The sequence below is a fragment of the Canis lupus genome, chromosome 30 (genome assembly GCF_003254725.2).
Source record: "Canis lupus dingo isolate Sandy chromosome 30, ASM325472v2, whole genome shotgun sequence".
Classification (NCBI taxonomy): Eukaryota; Metazoa; Chordata; class Mammalia; order Carnivora; family Canidae; genus Canis; species Canis lupus.
In genome coordinates, this window is record NC_064272.1 from 20,596,547 (window position 1) to 20,609,134 (window position 12,588).

The 12,588-nt window shown below is 36.7% G+C and overlaps 1 long non-coding RNA gene across 3 annotated transcripts in view; it reads left to right on the forward strand.

Moving 5' to 3' along the window:
• The window catches only part of LOC112675902 (uncharacterized), a 91,114-nt gene that overhangs the window by 19,552 nt on the left and 58,974 nt on the right, over positions 1 to 12,588 (forward strand). Inside the window, exon 1 of one of the 3 annotated variants that reach the window (XR_007407465.1) lies at positions 4,654 to 4,986. The exons of 1 other annotated variant lie outside the window; for it this stretch is intronic. This is a non-coding gene — a long non-coding RNA (uncharacterized LOC112675902). Of the gene's footprint in view, positions 1 to 4,653; positions 4,987 to 12,588 lie in introns of those variants that run through there. One more of the 3 variants, XR_007407466.1, reaches the window with a different exon arrangement.

A 12,588-nucleotide genomic window follows, 5' to 3' on the forward strand; every position in this document is an offset into this window, starting at 1 on the left:
TGTTAACAAGCCTTACCATAACCACCACCACCACCAGCAGTCAAGCTAATAGAAGTGGCTCCCAGACCACATTCTGTCAAGTATTGCTCTCAGAAAAAGACCATTCTAATTATGAGGGAAAGAAGGGTCACATGAGACACTGAAGTTTGGTTCTTCCATAAAACAAGTCAAAACCAAGAACTTTGAGGGCTTTTAAAAGTCAAAGCAACTTAAACCATTGCTACTAAAATGGTAGTAAAGTCAATTTGAGCATGTATCTAGGAATTAGAGAAATGGGTAATAAAACCTCAGATTTCCTCCTTTACTACCTGTGTACCTGGAGAAACTGGGCCTCCATTTTCTCATTTGTAAACCAGGAGTGATAGGTTAGCTTGCAACATATACACAATAATTTATATTTATTCCCACCATATTTCAGAAAGTGAGCACATATCTTTTCTTCCTGCCTGGGATATGTAGACAACGTTGAAGGTGGGGCAGTTATCTTGCCCTAATGAAGGAAAATGATAGAAGGATCTTGGGTCTAATAGCATCATGGAATGCCATGCCAGCTTGGGACTGCCCATCTGTGAAAGTTTTACCAAGTATATAAAACTCCAAATTTAAGCCACAGTTTCTCAGGTTTCTGATACTCCCCACTGAATGTAAGCACTTTGTGATACAGTGGTATTAGTGTGATTTTATTTGTTCTTTATGCTTTACATTTTTCCAAATTTATAAAGAATCCCTGTGTGAAAAGCCCATAACTTGTTTCCACCCCTCAATTTGTATTACCAATTCATAATACTACAAGACCTTGCCTATGGGTTTCTAAAAGTAATTTTTCCTTTGTAAAGTCATAGACAATGGCAATTTTTAATGATATTAAAGAAAATATGTTTCATATTTTTTCTTAGTGCAGTAGACCAGTAGGTTTACTTCATTCCCATATGCAATTCTATTAGTAAGCTATCAAACAAGGGATTTTTGAGCACTACAGGAAACAGTCATTACTATAAAGCAGTGTAAATTCATTAAGAAGTCCTGCCAAATAAATGGCTTTAGTTAAAAAAAAAAAAACATAGGTTTGTGACATTGATGGATTATATATAGATTACAAACATTCCTGAATAAGATGGAGAAATATAGATTTGTAGAAAATGTAGCTAGAAATGTTTCTAATTGTACTATGCCCAAAGAAGACCAGTTAATGAAAGATATTAAGAAAACACAATAGTATCGGTATTTTATCAACATCCTGGAAAAAATACATAAAAGGTTTATCAATTTTGTAAATAAGCTAGGAGGAATAATTATGTGAAAAAAATCAAAATCAAAATCTAATAATCTCACAAAGATAGTTAATGGAGATGAAGAGCTTTCCTTTACAACCAAGAGAATAAAACATCCAAGAGTCTTTCATGAAACCATGCATGCTAGTAGTTGATGAAAAAAAAAAAAAAAGACAAACTTCTAATAACTGTGTTGAAAGACTAAATAGGTAACAAACCCAGACTAAAATTAACAAAGTCATAATTTTCTGATGAAGCTATATGGTCTTGGTGAATGCCTTTAATCAAAAGTTAATATATTTATAAGCAGATAAGCCACAGCTGGAGCACTGTGTATGGTTTTATGTGCTAGATCTGTGGTTTATATCATCTAAATGCTACCTGGAAACTCAAGCCCTGACAAGACTCTCAAATCAATAGTCTCTACTAGGTAGTTTCCCTTTTACTCTCCCTAGATAGGTAATGTACTACTTAGTGCTGTGGATTTGACTGCAGAGAAAAAGATACCCAAGTTGGAAAGGCTGTAGGAGATAGCAGCAATAAGTACTGCTTACAAATAAGGATATCAGGTATTTCTTCCTTCCCTAATTAGATAAGGAGAAAGAACTATCCCAGAGCAGAAACAAGAAAGAAGGGCAGGATGCTTATGCCGTAAGCCTGCCTACGTGGGTTTGTCATGGCTTTTTTGTTCTCACATCTATGTCACTCCTTTCTCCTGCCTCAGTTCCCTTTCCATTTGCTTTCCAGGTATCAGCAGTTAATGGGGAGGCACTGATGAAAGACTAGAGGAAGTAAAGAGCTAAAGCTAGAGTATTTCTGCTTCTTCCAATTCAGGCAATACCTTCAGCAATGATTCTGGCTCCTTGGGTTTAGCAGCTACCTGATAGGCCTTCTGTCTGCAATTCCATGAAGGCTGCTTTCTCCATGGTTCAAGGCATTACCAGCCTCCTCGTTCTGGTAGCACTATACTTTCTTTCCTGCTTCCCTTTAGCCCAAGTTGGCCTTAAGTTCCTATGTGATCCCCTAGTTGCTCCTTTAGTTCTTTCATCAGCTATGTGAACAATTCCCTGTATTAAATTGCTTCCATTGAGTTAGGTTATGTGGATTATTTTTCCTTGATAGAATCAGACTGTCTCAGTCAGGGTCCATCAGAGTCATTTAGTCAAGTGAGTGATCGAAGGAGAGTAAATTTTTTTGAGACTCTCCAAATTTGAAAATCAGAATGGAGTATAGTTGTGCCTCACTTATGGCTGGGAATTTGAGAGCTACTGCCTCAGAGAGAAAAATAAAATGTGGATGTGTTGAAGGCAATAGAATTAGCAACAGGTTACATCCGAGCCAAAGGAGGCTCGTTATCCCTCCAAGATTTCTGTGGCTGCCAGTGGTATCAAAGAAATGCAAGGGCTCCCAATGGCTACATTGTCACCCATATTTAGTTTTAGACCTTCTACAATGTGACTTCTGCTCCTCTCTAAAACCAGTTCTACAGAGGTTACGGCAATTTTTTTTTTAAGATTTTATTTATATATTCATGAGAGTCAGAGAGAGAAGCAGGCTCCATGCTGGGAGCCTGATGTGGGACTCTATCCCAGGAGTCCAGGATCACACCCTGGGCCAAAGGCAGGTGCCAAACCGCTGAGCCACCCAGAAATCCCCGGCAATTTATTTTTAACTCTTTTCCAGTGTTCATTCTATTTGATGCCTTATCAAGGTTTGGCTGGGTAACTACCCTCTCAACCTTCAACTCTAGGTGGTCTCACCCTTCCTTGCTTGCTTGCTTCCTTCCTTGAGAAGTGGGATTTACTTAGATCAATGGAGGTTGTATATTTTGCTCCAATCCCAACTCAACTGCAATGGTGTTTATCTCTTTGGTTTTAAGGACTTCTGTTTTAAATATTTAGGGTTATTGAGTTCCCTTAAGTTTAAAATTTGTAAACATCTTATATACCCTTACAACTGCTTTTTGTCTGATGTGTAGCTACCACAGCTTTATTTTTGTTTAGTATATATCTGGCATATTATAGCCTTTCTGGATAGGACAGTGATTGATTTTCATCTATTCTAATAGTCTCCAGTGATTTTACTGTGTTTATTGAAAGTGCTTAAGTATTTGGTTTTATTCATGCCATTTTGCTTTGTTTACTATTTTAGTGGAGATTTTTTCTAGTTCCTTTTCTCCTTCTGTAAAGGTGTTTTCAGCTATATGATCTATAATCCCATAGAATTAACAGTAAAAGCAAAAACAGGCAAGGATGGAGAGCCCAAAAAAAGGATTAGCTTCCACTAAGGGACTGATTCTATCCTGTAAGATCCTCACAGGATACAGTTATCCCCTGGAACAGTTATCTTTTGGTTAACTTCCAGGGAAGTTAACAGCTGGAAGCTCAGCCACAATTCAAGCCCCTTGCCATAGGAACTTGATCATTGTCACCTGCACAAATTTGTTCCCAAATTCAAGCCAGCTTCTCTCTATTATCTAAAATATCACAAACCTTATCAAACTAGTGTCTCTCATATCTCTGTAATCAAGATATTTTCTTATTACTTGGGCCATGTTCACCTGATTCAAAGAAATACAATGCCCAGTTAAATAAATATGCATTTCAGGTAAGTATGAGTATGTACTATTTGAAATTGGCAACATACCTATCTACTGAAAAAAACTCACCTATGGGGGGGGGGGGGAGATGTAAGTGATTGTGGAGTTAAAAAAAAAAAAAAATCAAACAAAATTACCCTTATGTATTACTTAACCACATGAACTCTCCTTTTCTGTTACAATATATTTCACTTTTAACTAACACTATCAAACTTCATTGCCTCTAAGATAAAGCTCCAATCCCTACCATGCTGTATACAGCCTGATTTGCCCCCAGTTCATTCCCCAATATAATTTCTCATCTAATCACATCCCCTTCATACTATATGTGGCCTCCCTCATAGATTCGCTATATGCTGCCCTTATGCTCCCATGCCCAACTCTAACTTGGAGGTGCCTTGGGCTAACTCCTACCTGCCTGATTTAGCCTTACTGCCAATTCTCTTCCTTATCCATAAATGACTCTCACTCAATGCTACCAAAATTTTTATCACCCAAAAGTCTGTTCAGAGTCGGAACATCATGGTCAGATTCTGCAAGTTTGCACAATATGTTATTCCTGAATTTTCAGCCAAGAGCCATAAATTATATTTAAGTCCTATTAAGTCCTATTACTGGAAGAAATACAATTCCCTGAGGGGAAAAAAAAGTATACCTTCCTCTTTAAATTTCTTAGCCACATTGAATATTTTTCACTACTGGCCTCATGTACAAGATTGTTAACTTTGGACTATCATAAACTTACTATTTCCTTCCTTATGTGGCTTTGCACTTGGAGGATCAAATTTCCTGCAATATTAAGGTCTTGGGTGATAGTAAAAGCAGTAAAAGAATATGGTGAAATTAAGTTCTCATTTCTCTTCCCAGATTGCATTGAAAAAAAGATTGCCAGCCTCTTCATCACAAAGCATTAGGTTTGCGGCCAAGATGGACAGAGTAGCAGAAAACCAGAGTAGCATAACGCTGTCCTGAAGTAAGAAATAAAGGAGAAGAAGAGATAGTCCAGCCAAGCTTAAGCAATCATTTATCACTCACTACTTCTCTGAAACCTCAAGATTCCTATTTTATATCCCCATCCCCTTATATCCTGAGTTTAACATCTCTAGGAGTTAGAAGGTAAAAACCTAACCAGACTTTTGCCCAGAGGGGTGTTAACAGTGGTTTTTGATGCTTGGGATGCTAGGAAAACTCGATTTCACATGCAGTAGGAGGTTGAACCTCTATCTTATACCATGTACAAAATCCAGTTCAAAATGGATTAAAGATTCAGGTATTTTTTTTAAGATTTTATTTATTCATGAGAGACACGGAAAGAAAGGCAGAGACACAGGCAGAGGGAGGAGAAGCAGGCTCCATGCAAGGAGCCCAATGTGGGACTCCATCCTGGGAATCTGGGATCATGCCCTGAGCCAAAGGCAGACGCTCAACCGCTGAGCCACCCAGGCATTCCAGATTTAGATATTATATTTAAATCTGCAAAGCCCCTAGAAGAAAACATAGGGGGAAAGCTTCATGACATTCACCAAATAGCAATTGTTTGATAGGACACCAGAAACACAAATAAAAAAAGGCAGATGTGGGGTTATAAACCTAAAATCTTCTGCACAGCAAAACAAACCATCAACAGATTAAAAGGCAACCTATGAAAGAAAATTATAAGTCATGTATCTGCTAAAGGGCTAATATTCAAAATAATAAGCAACTCTTACAACTCCTTAGCAAGACAAAGAACAAATAACTTCATCAAATCATTAAAATGAATTTTTAAACATTTGCAATAAGTATGGCAAAACTGAAGACTTAGGGATTTGGAAGTTCAGACTGAACTCAGGACACAAGAAAAAATGAGAAAGCTTTCAAAAGATCAAGTATATGGAAGATAGCCAGTTGTTGGCACTTATTCTAATAGAAAAATCTTAATAGAGGTAAAACTATTTTGCTAAAATTCATTCATATATGAATTTAAAAAATACTAGCAACCCAGAAATAGAGAAGAATCTCCCAAGCCTATGATTTTTCCATCCAAAAAGTCAGAAAATCTTGAGAAAAAGGAGATATAACTCTTAGATTGGGAATATCCATTAAGATTGAATTCAAAACTCTGGCTGGGCATGCACACATACCCCATATGCACATGAGCACACACCCTAATAGCAGTTCTCTAAACCTGAAATCTAGAAAACATGAAAATGTTACTATTTTTAATAACAAAAACAATCAAGTATCTAAGGTTTAGCTTAAAGAGTATCATGTAGAGCAAACTTTTTAATCTAATAAAGAAGAGGACTATACATGAATATTTCCATAATCACAGGTGATAGTAATCATTATGAAATACTATTTCATCCCACAGGTAATCAAATTGAATGTAACTCCAATCCAAACTCCAGTTGGACTCAAGGAATTCATTTATTCTAAGTGGTCTCTGAAACTAAAGGTGCATGAATAACAGCTTTGAAAAGAAAATGTTATGTTACACTACAGACATGAAGATATACTATAAACACTGAAAAACTAGTATGGTACTTGTATTAGAACAAACTAATGATCTAATGAGATAGAGAGCTGCCAGATTCATTTACTTGAAGGAACTTAGTATGTAATAAGAAATCACCCCACAAATCAATGGTGAAAGAATGATTTAGACGGATCCTGAAAAACTGGTTCATATAGAGAAAAACTAAGATAAATTCTTATTTAACTGTAAACAAGTGGGATCCAAATGGAATGAAGACCTCAACAGGAAAAGTAAACCAAAGTCAATAAAAGAAAATATGGAATCACATCCTCAAGGCAGAGAGGAATTTCTTAGAATAACAGAAACATATCACATGGATAAATACTGAATTTTTACCCAGATTAAGAATTTCTATATGGGGTGATTGTGTGATGGGTACTGAGGGGGTGGGGGGGGAGGCACTTGATGGGATAAGCACTGGGTGTTATGCTATATGTTGGCAAACTGAACTCCAATTAAAAAAATATACAAAAAAAAAAGAATTTCTATATAAGGTCAAGATGGAAAGAGTTAAACAGATCATAAATTTAAAAACTACATAAGTGCAAACTTAACAAGAGTCTGATATGTTTTAAAATTAAGGCATTCCTATGAATCGCTAAGATTAAAAACTCCAGTGAGGGCAAAGGATAAGAGCAATTTACAGAAAAGGGAACCTGAAAAAGCTAACAAATATATCAATGTATGGTCACACCTAATACTAATCAGAAAAATAGAAATGAAAATAGTGCAGTATCATTTTATGCCTAATAAACCAGGGGGAAATGGTAGATAATGCCAAATGTTCCTGGTGCATGTACAGCTTGCTCTCCAGTATTTCTGTACCAGTGTGGCAGCATTAGATGAATTATTTACTTTCAACTCAAAATTCTATACCTGAGCATACATCACAAAGGAATTCTTCACAGGCCCATTAGGGGACATGTATTAAGAAGTTTATCACAGGGGATCCCTGGGTGGCTCAGAGGTTTAGTGCCTGCCTTCCACCCAGGGTGTGATCCTGTAGTCCGGGATTGAGTCCCACATCAGGTTCCCCGCATGGAGCCAGCTTCTCCTCTGCCTGTGTCTCTGCCTCTCTCTCTCTCTGTCTCTCATGAATAAATAAAATCAAATCTTAAAAAAAAAAAAAAAAGGAAAAAGAAAAGTTTATCACAGTTCTATTTGTGGTAAGATGGAGCTGAAAGCCATCCAGTTACCTCCCTACTTCCACTCCTGAAAAATGGATACATAATATGTGATACACCACAGTGCTATGAACTAGTTAGACTAGATGTACCCACAAATACAGAGATGGATCCCTAAAAATCAATGTCGAGTAATACTATAAACTTACAAAATACTACAAGCTCATTTATAGAAGTTTAAAATATATAAAGTCTGGAATTTGCTTCAAAATAATCTGGCTAGGGTGGGAATGAATGAAGAGTAGGAAGAGTTATCTGCCCATAAATTTATTACTCAAGCTGGAAAGGAGTATGGAGAGTTAATTGTAATTAATTTTGTATTATTTTTTGAAGTGCTTGTATACAGGGACGCCTGGGTGGCTCAGTGGTTGAGCATCTGCCTTCGGCTCAGGTCATGATCCTGGGGTCCGGGGATCCAGTCCCACATTGGTTCCCAGGCAGTGAGCCTGCTTCTCCCTCTGCTATGTCTCTGCTGGTCTCTCCCCCTCCCTCATAAAATCTTTAAAAATGCTTGTATACAAAACACAAATTTTACAAAAAAAAAAAAAAAAAGAAAAGAAAAAGAAAAAAAGACAAGAAATAAAATATATATAAAATGCATCTGAATGGTTACCTGAGGAAGTGGAAGAGCAGGAAAGAGATGTGAAAAGAAAAATAAGAGGCTTATGTAGGCCAATGATAATACAGTATACTTCTTGTTGACTAGTGTATTACCATTTTTCACTTTAGAAAAGTTTCTAGGTCTATGGTATTAAAAGGCAGTTGTTTTATGTTCCATTAATTGGTAGTCATTGCTTTCATTTTACAAAGCAAGCTAAGATGAAACTTAATTTTCCTCAACTCAAAAATTAATTCAGTACCATGACTTTCCCTATAACGAGGCTATTTCCCAAGTGCCTTCTTTAGCACATATTTCACTACTGATTTACTATTACTGCTTAATGTTTATTTATAAGCAATTGATTTATTCTTTTCTCCCACCATAATTTTTAACCTATTAAATATTTGCCCTCTCTTCCTATGTACCTCATCATTTGCATATTTTAAAACCACCATAGCCTCCTTGAACCATACTAAAACAAAGGAGTAGAAAGAATGATTTGTTACAATGAAATGTTGACTATTTTTATTACCCCTTTTTCTAATAGGTCTTTTAGTCTCCAGATTGTATATGCATCACTCAGAGAAATAAACTGAACAATACATATTATCAGGCTCCATTGAATGCAAAACCCATCTGAATATGATATATCACAAGACTGGTTCCCACTATCTGCAAATGGAAAAAAATAGATACAGTCTAAACACAGCAATTGATCTTTAAGCAAATGTTAAAGTAAAAGCATGGGTTGCAAAAGAGGAAAGGTAGAGAGAATGTAGTATAATAAATGGTTCAAGCTAGGCATTCTCAAATGTTAGCCAGGCATCAAAATCACCTGGAGAGGGTGCTCAATCAGATTGCTGGGGCCCCACCTCCAGAATTCCTGCCTAGGTAAGAACCCCAAAAACACAGTGCTAACAAGTGTTGGTTTTACCAGGTGTTGGTGATGGTGATCCAAGGCTAAGATTCTTACTTTACCCTGCCCATGTCCAGGGCCCAAACTCTTGACCAATAGACCATACTGCCTAGTCTACTAAGATGAAGTTTTGCTTAAGGCATTTTTCTACACCACCATGTAAATGTTTAATTTATATGTATATGTAGTAGAGTCTTGAAGAGGATTCACCAATATTCCACTTAAATTAGACTTCCAGAAGCTTCAAACTGTCCAAATATTGTGCCAAACACTTTTAATTTACTGTTTCAAAATGTTTATTAGGGACTAACCATATGACTCGGCACTGTGTGAATTACTGGCACAGCATATGAAGGAAACAATCTCCACCTTCCTGGAGCTTGCACTAAACTACTAAAATCAAAGTTACAACAGGGGCTCCACTAGTCCATATGGTGTCTTCCCATAAATTAAAAAAAAAAAAAAAGTTTCCTATGCAGCAAGTGTAGCACTAGCTACATTTTAATAATTCCTTCACCTGATATTCCTGTTTGAACAAAGACAGGCAGACAGTCACCCTGATATTCCTGTTTAAACAAAGCTCTTAGGCTTAAATTTTATACCTATTTAATATGAAATTCTCAAGCTCAATTACAGGGTTTCAAATTCCATAGCATATTTCAAGGTTTTAGAGGCCTTTGTAAGGTTGGGGTGTGGATAGTAATATCAGGTACAAAGAATGGATAACACTACTCCCTTGTTCATGGGATACATTTATTGTTGTTCCTTGCCAGACTCTTGGGGGCTTTTTCCTCCCTTTGACATTCCTGGGTGGGCTCAAACCAACAAGACTCTTGTTTTACATTTCTTCTCTTCATCACTAGTTTTTCTCCTTTCCCCTCCCCTACAGAAAGCATAGTATGTTTAACACTGATTATATATATTCAAATGTATGCATGTATGTAGAAATATACAAAGCTACATATAATCCTTTAGATATAATGTATTTTGAAGTTGATCTGTTTCTCAACTGCCAAAAATTATATTATGGTGTAGACTTTGCTGTTTATGTTTCTCATTCAACAAGAGGTTTTTAAGTCCTAACCAAGCAGATGGATGTATAGCTCACTTTTTACTTCTAACTGCTGTACAGTATTCCATGGAGTACAGTATTTTACTCCTAACTGCAGTACAGTATTCCATCTACCCTATTTCATTTTCCAACTCCCCAAGTGATAGATACTTAGGTTACCACCAATGCCCAATTACCTCCAGCAATGTTATAATGTAAATCCTGATACCCACCTTCTACCAGGCTATTTCAGGATGGAATAATAACTACAAAATGAGAAGTAATGGTTGGAAGTTAGTGGAGAAGTAACACAAGACTTAATTTTTCAATGATGTTAGAGATGTGTTGCCAGAGTTGACTTTTTATGTAAGCAAACAACAAAAATGACTCAAGACACTAACAAGAATTGCTTCCACACCAATGTCTTCCTTTAACCATCCAGACTGAACTACCCATAGACTGAAAAGAAACTCAAAATATCAGAGAAAATTAGTTTGCAAATTTAGAAAAGTGGTCAATAGCTGGACAAGCAGACTTTCAGTAGTTGTAGTTTTCCATGGTTCTCAGCACTGCCTATACCTCAGAATCACATACTGAAAAAAATTCAACATTAGAGCTCTAAGCCAGGCTATTTAGATTCCCTAGAACTGACCCAAAATTGCATGTTTAAAAATTTCCCACATAACCCAAATATGCAGTTAGGATTGAGTAAAATCACTGAGCTGACCACTTTAAGTTATAAATACTCACTTTAGATTATCAATCATGATTTCAACAGCAAGAGAAAACATTGCCTCAAGTTGGCATAAATAATAAAGGAATTTATTAACTTACACAGTCAGAAATCCATAACACAGGCAGACTTCTATAAAGGTACACCCATGGTGCAGCCATACATCTCCAAAATTCTGCCAAACTGCTCTCACTGATGTCTTCCACCTTAGTCTGGTAACAAGGCAGTTTGCATCCATTTCAATACTATACATCCCAACACATCCAATAGCTGCTCCTTAAGAGCAATGAGCCTTTCCCAGAAGCCCCAATATATACCCAAAGGTAATTGGCCAGAATTTAGTTCCAACCTAACAATAGTAACTTAATTAACAAGACTAGATGAAGCTGATGGTTCTTAAATTTGGAGGTTGCATTAAAATCACCTGTATAGCTAATTAAACTACAGATCACTGAGTCCCACCCCCAGTTTCTTATTAAGTACTTTTAGGCTAGAGCCCAAGTGTTTTCATACTCATTTGCCAAGTTATGATGATTTTGATGCACTTTGAGAACCACTGCCTAGAGCAGCTTTCTCTAAAACATATGGTTTTGTATTAGTAAACATCTATGATTATTTAAATATGTCCACAAATTATAAAACTCCCTTCAATACGTGGACTCTAACTCCCCTTTTCTATGACCTAGACTTAATGGCTTACTTCTAAAAAGTAGCATAAAGTGAAAGTGATGGTCTATGACGTAAATAGTAGGTCATAAGACAATTTTCAGCTTCCATCTTGGTCTATCTTGCTCTGGAATCATTCACTCTGAAGGAAACAAATGGCCATGTCATTAGGACACTCTAAAGAATCCCACATGGTAAAGATCTGAGGTCTCCAGCCAACAGTCATGTGAGTGAGCCCTTTTGCCCATGGATCTTCCAGCTCCAAACAAGTCATCAAATGACCACAACCCTTGCTATTATCCTGACTGCAAACTCATGAGAGATCCTAAGCCAGAACCTCCCATATCAGCTGCTCCTAAATTCCTGACCCACAGAAACTATAAGATTATAAATGTTGTTGTAATCCACTAAATTTTGAGGATATTTTGTTATGCAAAAATAGATAATACAATAAGTAGGCAAATTGGAAAGAGGAAAAAGAAAAAACATCTTGAGCAACCGAACTGTCTTGTTTAACTCGCTTCAGTTAATGAAGGTTTAGTGTAAAAACAAACATACCAATAAGCTCAGGAAATCTAAACTTAATTTTAAGGCACAACAAGAACTTAAAGGTCTTTCTATATCCAAGGAAACTCTACAAATCTCACATCTGGAGCTTAGAGATCTTTATTATAGTGAAGTTCTATTTTACATCTTTGTTGTTGTTAATCTCATAATCTCCACTTCCCTCATTCTAATTTGTGCCTCCCTCACAGTTTCTTAGACTCTTATTGCTACTTAGAGTGTTGTCTCTGGAACAGCATTATTAGTTTTCACCTGGAAGTTTCTTAGAAACTTTCGGCCCCATCTCAGGCCTACTACATCAGAATCAGCATTTAAGTTTGAGAAATAATGCTGATAGCATGACCATTAGACTTAAACTCCTACCTCTCACTGCAGTGGTTCCCAAATTTTGATGCACCTTGTAATAACCTGATATCTTTTAAAAATACTAATGCCTGGCTGCCACCCTAGGCATTCTGATTGGATGTATATAAGGCAAGGCAGGT